The sequence below is a fragment of the Castor canadensis genome, chromosome 7, assembly GCF_047511655.1.
Source record: "Castor canadensis chromosome 7, mCasCan1.hap1v2, whole genome shotgun sequence".
NCBI lineage: Eukaryota > Metazoa > Chordata > Mammalia > Rodentia > Castoridae > Castor > Castor canadensis.
This window is the reverse complement of record NC_133392.1, coordinates 104,752,075-104,760,584: the sequence shown is the minus strand read 5'-3', so window position 1 is coordinate 104,760,584 and position 8,510 is coordinate 104,752,075. Positions and strand designations below refer to the sequence as shown.

Sequence of the window (8,510 nt, the reverse complement as noted above, 5' to 3'; positions counted from 1 at the left end):
TTCCCTGCCCTATTGTGTACCAGTGAGTACATGTGGGATGTCCTCAGGGAAGGGACATGCCCTCAGGTGTGTTGGTTGTTTTCAGCAATTGGGCAATTCCCAAGACAGAGAGATTCAGTTGTGATTCATCAGTTTCTAATACTGCAATCACCTAGGAGAATGAATGCCTGATTCCTATGGCAGCACCTAGATTGTACACCCAACATCTAGCTACAGCTGAGAAGCTAAAGAGAGCAAGATGAGTCTGGTCAATAGAATGGACACTCAGTGAATTAGAACCTCTGGGGAAGCTAGGTGTTAGGAAAATGCCTCACATCACACACAAGGGAGGCTCATGAGAGGTTTCTCATGTCTAGAAGTTTAATAAGCAGGCTGGTTGGCCAGGAGAAAATGGTGCAGCAGCTTCTCTTGGTGGGTCTGGCCTTAAGTAGCATTTGGGAAAAAGCAAGGGCTAGGGACGGACAAAGAGAGGTGGCAGGAGATAAGGGACAGTGGGGCTTTGTTCTGCAAGGGATGAGACCAGTTGCAGAATCAAGGTTTAGGGGCAGGCAAAGGAAGGTGGCGGGAGATAAGGAACAGTGGGTTTTGTTCTGCAAGGGGTGAAACCAGCTGTGGCTTAGGCTGCAGAAGGGGTAGTTTTTATCATTCCCCCATTTTTTGTTTAATAATGATGAGGGTAGGGGCTGAAGATCAGGAATTGGTGTGAAGCATCGGTCTCTTTAGCTGCTTCCTGATGGCAGGGAGCATTGTATGGGGCAGGGTCCTCAGGGTCCTGTGGTATCCTGGTTGGGGCCTTTACAGTAGTTTTTCATTGCAGTTTTGGAGAGGTTGATATCCCTGGAAGTACAGTTGGTTAAATTTTTGATTAGCAGTAGCAGACATGTAGTATGATACAAGGGAGGAAGCTTAAGAATAGGAGAGCAAGAAATATAGGCATTAGCCAGGAGAACCACTGTGAAATGTTGTTCTCTAGAGGGTTTTAAAAGTCTGTTCCTTAAGAGGTCCTGCCACAGGTGCTGCCTGACAGTAGTGGGTGTTGTGAGAATGACCAGATGAGGGCTGGTCCACTGAAGTCCCAATGGAGAGAGTAGAAGATCCTTTAGGAGAAAAAGATCCCCTGGTTTAATAGAAATTGTTATAGGATGGGGTAGGATCTGGTCTGCATGCTCTCTGAGAAGTTCCATGAGGTTAAGATAAGGTAGGTAGTCAGCCAGAGGAGCAGGGTCTGTTGGAGGCAAGTGTTCTAAGAGAAATGGGTGGCCAAATGTTATTTAAGACCCAAATAAGAATATTATGAGGAGCATAAAAAGGTGTCTGCCAAGGGACTGCATACCTAGGGATCTAAATTTTGTAAAATCCTATAACTCCCAGGAAAGCTCTAAGCTGCTTTTATGGTATGGAGAAGTGGGAAATGGAGGATTGAGTTGATTTACTCGTGACTCAGGGAGTGAGTCTGTCTGTTTAAGAACACATCTATGTAGGTGACCTGAGGGAGACATAATTGAGCCTTCTCCTTAGAGACTTTGTATTCCCAGAGGCCAGAAAGTTTTAAAAGGGACTCAGTTGCATTGCAGATAAGGGGCTCTGTGGCTCTGTATTGAAGAAGGGTGGCCTCTGGGTAGTGCCAATCTAATAAGTTTCTGGTTAGGGCCTGTCCACAATGATGAGGGCTGCCTTTAAATTTTTGTGGGAAGACTGACCAGGTTAGTTGTTATGAAGTGTTTGTGGGACCTTTAAAGGCAAATAGAGGTTGACTGTTAGGATATAGGTTAAATGTAACACTATTGGATAAAAGAGAGATTTAGCTTATCATTTTACATAAATTGACACTTTTAACTCTGTAAATGTTTGTACCATATTTAGATAAAGTCTAGATATTGAACTCAGTTATAAGGTGGTCATTTAAGAGACCATTGCATAAGCAAATATATAAATAAACTCTGATTTAGTAGTACTTAAAGTTTGACAAGATCAACAGAAAACAAATAATTTCTTTGATAAAGTCTTTTTCTGTAACAGTTTTTTTGTAGATGTTACTCAGAGCAGAACAATGTTAAGATGACCTTGTTATTTTATAGACATAGAGAATTTGATTTTATTTTGACATGACCCTGAAAATCTTTTAGGTAATTCTTAGATTATATTTAACTTTAACTTTATTATACATTGAAGCTTTTTATTATACATTTAAAAAACTTACTTAGACCTTTATATAACATATTAAACCATTTGGTGACTTGCCTTTATCTCTCCTATTTGAAACAATATTTTAGACAAACCCTTCTTTATAAAATCCTTTTATATCTAAAAATGATTTTTTCTTTACCTTCTTAAAAAATACATTTATTACCTATTTATATCTCATTCAGTTGTTTATTTTGTAACTTGTATTTTAAAATTAACTTTTATAAGAATTTTAAATTTATTATAGGGGCTGAAGTAACTAATTAGTAGTCCTTGTTTTTTAAGGAGTTTATGATAGGCATAAGGCCTCATCGTCCCTCAGGCTTGAGGGGATATTGTTTTGGGTGTGGAAATTGTGAGGGATTTTTGAGTTTTATTTGAATAAGGAGGGCTGTCCTGGCTCGCCCTACATTTATCTCATCAGTTTACATTATGGGATCTATTTGTTTCTGAAGGAGGGGGCAGCAGAGATAGCTGACTGGCAGAGGAGAATTTGAGTTTTTAGTTGTGATAGTAAATCTTGTCCCAGCAGGGACACTGAAGTTTTAGGTACTATGAGGAAAGAGTGACAGAAGAGGAGCTCTCCCCAAGAGCAGGCTAAAGGCTGGGTAAACTAGCACTCTAGGGGCTGGCCAAGATTTGTCCTGAATGATAACCTTGTCATTGGACTGGAGACAGGGAGAGAAAGATAAGACAGAGAAATGGGCTCCACTGTGTAGGAGGAAAATGACCTTTAGCTTTTTTACCGTTATGACTACCCTAAGGCTCCAAGAAGTGGAGTGTGGACAGGAGGCTGGGACACATCAATACACGGGAGGTGGCACCTCACCTTCCATCTGGAGACAGGGGCACTTAGACCTCCAGTGGTTACCTTTGCAGAGAGGGCAGGGTCCTGGTTGGGGGTGGGGCTGTCTCCTGGGCTGTCCCCCTTAAGCATTCTCTGCAGAAGTGCCCCTCCTATCCACCATGGTAGCAAACTCGAGATGTAGGCCCCAATCGGGTGGGGACAGCAATGAGGTCATACCTCTTATCTTTCTCTCCATTAGTAATGTCTCAGTTATAATGTATAGATATGGCTAGTTGTATTAGTTGATCCAATGGCTTTTTTCCTTCAGCCATAGACTGAGTTTTTTACAAATATCAGAGGCTGACTGTTAGAAATTTATCTTTGAGGAGAACCTCTCTCACCTGTGACTCTGGGTCCACTGTGGTATGCTTTCTGATAGCATCCTCAAGATGTAGAAAGGTAAGAGGATTTTCTTTTAACGCATTGCTGTTAAGCAAAGTTGTTATTTTACATTGACACTGTGGAGAGCAGGTCTCTGAACTGTTTTGGGTCTCATTCTTTAAATAAGGAAACTGGTCTAGGTTAAACTACTTTTTTTTTTACTATGAGATGGCTGAAGTGGCATTAATGACAGTTATATTTTTATTATTAATATTATTATTTTTGATTTAGTAATGTTGGGGAATTGAACCCAGGGATTTGCACATGCTGGGCAGACATTTTCCCATTAAGCTACTTCCTCAGCCCCAAATATCTTCTTTTTTTGTCTTTGGCTGTACTGGATTTGAACTCAGGGCTTTATGTCTGCAAAGTGGCATACTGCTTGAGTTATATCATTAGTCCTTTTTAGTGTGGATCAGTTAAGGGGACTGTCTGTGGCCCTATAAGTAGGTGTATTCATTTCCTCATTTCTAGGTGTCACTAGTATTGGGGCTTATTGTAAATGGTAATCATTTTTAACCTGAGTGGCCTGGGCCAGAACCCATTGTATTTTTAATGAGACAAGAGTCTGGTCTAGTAGAAGCATAATATCCTTTTATGTCAATTGAAAGGTTTGGATCACAGAGGTAAAGGCTTGAATGTATTTGTCTGGGCATCAGTACAGCTGTTTAGATGTTTCTAAAATTTCCTTAGCACTGATAGCTGGAAGGAGACATAGATTGGCCCTCTTTTTACCAAAGTTCTAATTGGAGTATGGTATTGTAATTTAAGGAACCCTTTGAAGGCCACTTCTCTTGGTCACCCAAGGCATATTGAGGCCAGGCCTCAGTACAAAGCTTCCAACATCTACAAGCCAGAAGACTGGAAGATGCAGGTCCCATCTAGAAAGAACAAAACGTTAGGATGCTGCCTTTCAGCTAATAGCAGGCAGCTTCTTTAATAAAGGTTACTCTTTTTAACAAAGAAATAAATCATTTGTAAAGTTAGAGAAGGGCATTCAAAGGGCATTTTGGGCCAATATTAGTACCATATGTGACAACTAGTGTTAATATTTGGAGGAAAAATTTATGTTAAGACCAAAAGTATAGAAAATTTTAAATGAGAAGTTTAGAGACCACAGTAATGTCTATTTTGTTATTTTTGGAATTATGACCTGAGTTAACAATTGGCTTACAAGGACTGGGTCCAGAGCCAGGTGTGAGGTGAGACTAGGAACAGGGCTCATGTAAGGTGCCACTCCTTCCGGGACAAGCGAGCCTGTCTGCCTAGGCCTGATCCTGTGGCCTGTTGCCCTTTTCCCCTTCCTGTGTACTCTGCACATGTTTATTCTAGGGGAAAGTGGCGGTGGGCCACAGACATTGCCATGTGTGGCTGGTGGCCCAGGATGTGCTTGGTCCTCTCTGTGGACTTTTTTAGCTATGGCAAGCATTTTTGCTTGCATCCTGTGCACAGGTGTGCCTGTTTGTTTTCCCTCCTCCCCTTGTGGGGACAGAGTTAGGGCATGAGCATGGCAGCTGCAGTTTTGTAAGTGCTTTTGTAAAGCAGCTGATTTAAAGTTACTTTAGACTGAGAGGCCTGGCAAACTAGTTGGAATAACTTGTCATAAGGTACCATGTTACAGGTTTTTTATGAGAGGCAGGGTCCCAGTAAGTCCAGGAAGGGGAAGGCATACAGAGACAAAGGACATACAGTGAGACCATGGAGGAAGCAGAAAAGGTGTCCTGACATCTTAGGTAAGGGAGGGGAAGGCAGAGCCTGGAAGCATGACACATGCCTGAGGGATTAGCCATCACCTGTGTCTCTAGGTCGCTCCCATTGACTGGTACTGGAACATTTTCAGCAACATGAAACCTCCATTCTCCAGTCGCTGTCTCAGGAAAAAGGGACATTAGATGGGGTGGGGGAGAGAAGCAGTCATCAGATGCCATAATCAAACAGGATTTCACCAATGTAGCATGAGGCATGCTGAATAAACTTGGGGCTTGGTCTCAGCCCACAGGGAAGAAGCATGAGCTCTCCCAGAGCCGGAATTGCTGTGAGGTCAGAGTTGGCAAGGAGTGGCTTGTTTAACTCCATGACGGGAAAGTTTTTCAGGAAGATAGAAAGAGACAGACAGTGTGAGCAGCACAAGAACTCTGTTTACATGGGGAAGGAGGAGGTTTGGGAGAGGATTTGGTTTGTAGGCATGGTTGAAAGAAGAGAAGGTTTTAGAGTCAGGGACATTAATTGGGGTTTTTATGGCCAGAATGACTTGGGCAGGGGAGCAAGAGGTGCAGAGAGAAGGCTTAGAGCGAAGATAAGAAAACGCTAGGACATAGGGAATCTCCTTTCATTTTCCAGTGCATTCACAGAAGGTGTAGAGATCCCTGAGAATGTTAGGGTCGAGTGTGCCATCTAGTGGCCATTTAGAGTTATTGTCCAATTGGTATTGTGGCCAAGCCTGATTAGAAAGAAAAATTAGTTTTTGCCTTTAGATCAGATGAGAGCCACAGGGGCCCGAGGTTGGCCAATAGACAGCCCAGAGGGGTTTCTGAGGGAATTTTAGAAGATCCAGTGTCCAAGGAGAGACCTGGTCCAAGGAAGAATATGGTGAGCATCCCTGAGATATTCCATTCCTGGATGAAACAGAAGTGGAGGGACCTCAAGGGAACGTCTTCACCAAGAGGATTGCCCACGCCTCAGGAACCCCATTCCTGAGCTGAGTGAGTCAGGACATAGTACTAGGGTTTTTGACCAATCAAGAGAGAGAGAGAGAACCATGAGTCATGCTGTGGCAGCATGAGGGAACTCACCAAGGGAGGACCGAGTAAATCAGCTGGTGGTGGGTGAGTTACAGGAAGTGCACTGACCCTGAAGAGGTTCCCTGTGAGCAAGAGTGGTGATGACGGCACTAGTCTAGGAACAGGGGTCCTGGCAAAGCAGCTCAGATCCCAGTAAGTTTATCCAGACCTAAGGAAGGCAGCTCCCTCCTACAAGGGTCTGAATTTACTGACTGGGAGAGCAAGGTCGATGCTGTAAACTCACCTGTTCCTGGCCAATGCACCAAATGTTAGGAAAACACCACACACTTCACACAAAGGAGGCTCATGAGAGGTTTCCCATGTCCAGAAGTTTAATAAGCAGGCTGGCTGGCCAAGAGAAAATGGTGCAGGAGCTTCTCTCGGTGTGTCTGGCATTAAGTAGTATTTGGGAGAAAGCAAGGGCTAGGGATGGACAAAGAGAGGTGGCAGGAGATAAGGGACAGTGGGGCTTTGTTCTGCAAGGGATGAGACCAGCTGCAGAATCAAGGTCTAGGGGTGGGCAAAGGAAGGTGGTGGGAGATAAGGAACAGTGGGCTTTGTTCTGCAAGGGGTGAAACCAGCTGCGGCTTAGGCTGCAGAAGGGGCAGTCCTTATCACGAGGTATCAATTTAAATGTTAGAGATGTAACCATAAATATAAGAGAAGTTAAATAATTGTAAGAGGATACTGACATAATTGATAAAAACAAAAGAAATGGATAATATTTCAACAAAATAAGCATTACTGAAATTAACTTAAGAAAGGGTGGTAAAACTCAAGTAACAGAGGGAATAGTTGTAAAGTAGATAAAGCTCTACCACTGAAAAACAATCAGATGCCTAGCTGCTCAGATAATTACAGTTTTTTAAAAATCATGTCACATCATCTTTAATCAAGTACAACTCCTTAATTTATACTCTCCAATGTCTTCTGGAGACGATTTCATCCACTGCTCTTTTTGGCAGCCATCCTCTTATCTCTTTCTTCAGCAATGGTGAGCTGGATTCCTTTTCCTTGGGGAAGAGAAATCCAAGGTTTGTTGGATTTCTCAATAACAAAAATGTTGGAAAGCCAGGTGGCAAAGCTGTTGCCATTGGCATCTTTCACATGAACCACATCAGAAGAGCCAGGATGTCTCTCTCTGTTGGTGATCACACCAGTTCTTCACAAGTTAGCACCTCTGGTCACCATACACAGGTTACCAGTGTCAAACTTGATGAAGTTGGTTATCTTGCCAGTCTCCAAATCGATCTGAATGGTGTCATTCACCTTGATGAGGGGATCAGGGTAGTGAATGGTTCAGACATCATGAGTCACCAAATGAGGGATTCCTTTTGTGCCCACAAAGATTTTTCTCACTTTGTACAACTTCTAGTTGGCCTCCTCAGGTGTAATACAATGAACAGCAAAGTGACCCTTAGTGTCATAGATCAGATGGAAATTCTGTACAGTCTTGTCAATGCTGATGAAATCCATAAACCCAGCAGGGTAGGTTATATCAGTTTGGACTTTGCCATGAATCTTAATGAAGCACTGCATGCAAATCTTCTTCACTTCATCTCCTGTGAGGGCATTCCTTAGGAAAATGATGAGAGACAGACATTCTTTCAGATTATGGGGACAGTGGATAGATGAGGAGCAAACATACCAGTCAATTTGTCCAGCATCCGATGCTTTGGAGATGCCACCTGCTTCAGATGTTTCTTGGGACTATGAGCCATGGCTGCACTAGGAACAGAAAGAGGCCCACCTTGTTCTGGTGTGCAAAGAAATTCAATTTCAACTTTTTGTTATTTTTTGAGGTGAGTTCTCATTATGTCACTCTTAGGCTCACCTGGAACTAACTTCTCCTGCCTCTGACTCCTGAGTGCTGGGATTATGGGCATATGCCACCATGCCTGGCTTTTTTTTTTCTTTTTCAAACTTCTTTCTTTTTTTTGTATTCATTTATTCACATGTGCATACATTGTTTGGGTCATTTCTCCCTCCTGCCTCCCACTCCCACCCTCTTTCCCCAACCCTACCTCGCTTCCAGGCAGAACCTGGTCTGCCCTTATCTCTAATTTTGTTGAAAAGAAGACACAAGCATGATAAGGAAGACAAAGCATTTTTGCTAATTGAGTTAACGATAGCTATACAGAGAGATTTCTAGTATTGCTTCCATGTACAAATGTGTTACAACCCAAGTTGATTCATCTCTAACTGATCTTCACAGTGGTTCCTGATCCCCATCTCGTGTTGATCTCTGTCACTTTAAGGTTTCTGTATTAGTTCCTCTGGAGTGTGGACATCAAATGCTTTCATGTTTTGGGTTTTCT

At 42.7% G+C, this 8,510-nt stretch overlaps 1 pseudogene; it reads right to left on the bottom strand.

The window, feature by feature from the left end:
* Positions 1–7,134: 7,134 nt before the first annotated feature.
* LOC109680921 (small ribosomal subunit protein eS4, X isoform-like) lies at positions 7,135–7,913 on the bottom strand (annotated as a pseudogene).
* Between the last annotated feature and the right edge of the window lie 597 nt (positions 7,914–8,510).